General features: G+C 33.2%; 1 protein-coding gene across 2 annotated transcripts in view; it reads left to right on the forward strand.

The window, feature by feature from the left end:
• Window positions 1-1,074, forward strand: part of SLC30A8 (solute carrier family 30 (zinc transporter), member 8) — a 63,820-nt gene that overhangs the window by 49,020 nt on the left and 13,726 nt on the right. The window lies entirely within an intron of this gene.

Raw genomic sequence — 1,074 nt, forward strand, 5'->3', positions numbered from 1 at the left:
CCTTCCTTCCTTCCTTCCTTCCTTCCTTCCTTCCTTCCCTCCTTTCTCTCTCTCTCTTTCTTCCTTCCTTTCTCTCTCTTTCTTCCTTCCGTTCTCTCTCTTTCTTTCTTTCTCTCTTTCTTTCTTTCTCTCTCTCTCTTTCTTTCTTTCTTTCTTTCTTCTTTTTGATAAAATGAGTAAAAGAATAGATGACAATATGGTGAGCACACATGCACTCATGGCAGATCCAGATGAGAGTCTATTAACTGCCAGCTGTCTAAAGAACCTTAAATAGTGACTTCTAGTTGAGGGTGAAGGGTAAATTTCTACCTAAATGCTGACAATCTGAAAACTGTAGATGCTGTTAATGATCAAATCTTGGTAACAGTCATTCCACTTTGTGGTGATAGCTTAAGATTTGACAGACACTTTACCTGCAAATAGTCTGGGATACATGGTATTGAACAATAAGTTGTTGTTTTTTTAACTTTTGTTTCAAAATGTCCAGAAAGGGATTTTAGGCAAAATACTCCTTGTTAACTGTCAGCAAAAGAGTTCTCATTTTACCTTTGGTCTAATACTTCTTAAACTTGTAGATGAATAGAATCAGGTACATAATTTATAGTGCCTAATACTTACCACTTTGACTTGAACAGAAGAGGGTAAAATCTACAATATGCTTTGTATGTATATGTACACATACAAGTGCATTTATAATACATTATATAATTATATCTCTGGATAAATATCTTCACATACTTAAGCACACTACTCTCATATTGCACATTAGGAAATTAGGCAAATTTCAAATTCTCATGGAAGTGAACAAAATTTAGTTAAATAAAAGATAAAAAATTTAACATTGATGAAATTTACTACTTCTTATTTGTTTTATCTCTTTCTGCTGCCTTTTGCATTTGAAGCAAAAACATTTAATTAAGCTCTCACCAAAGCTCAGCTTTATGCCTAGTTCAGTGCTTGACATTTAGTAGACTCTTAATAAATTAGATTTTCCCTCTTCATTTTCAAATGCTTGACTTTCATCTAAGTAATACTTTCCAGTTTTATGTGAAACAGCGTAGCATTATGTGGATG

Source organism: Galeopterus variegatus, unplaced genomic scaffold (assembly GCF_000696425.1).
Source record: "Galeopterus variegatus unplaced genomic scaffold, G_variegatus-3.0.2 Scaffold744, whole genome shotgun sequence".
Taxonomy (NCBI): Eukaryota; Metazoa; Chordata; class Mammalia; order Dermoptera; family Cynocephalidae; genus Galeopterus; species Galeopterus variegatus.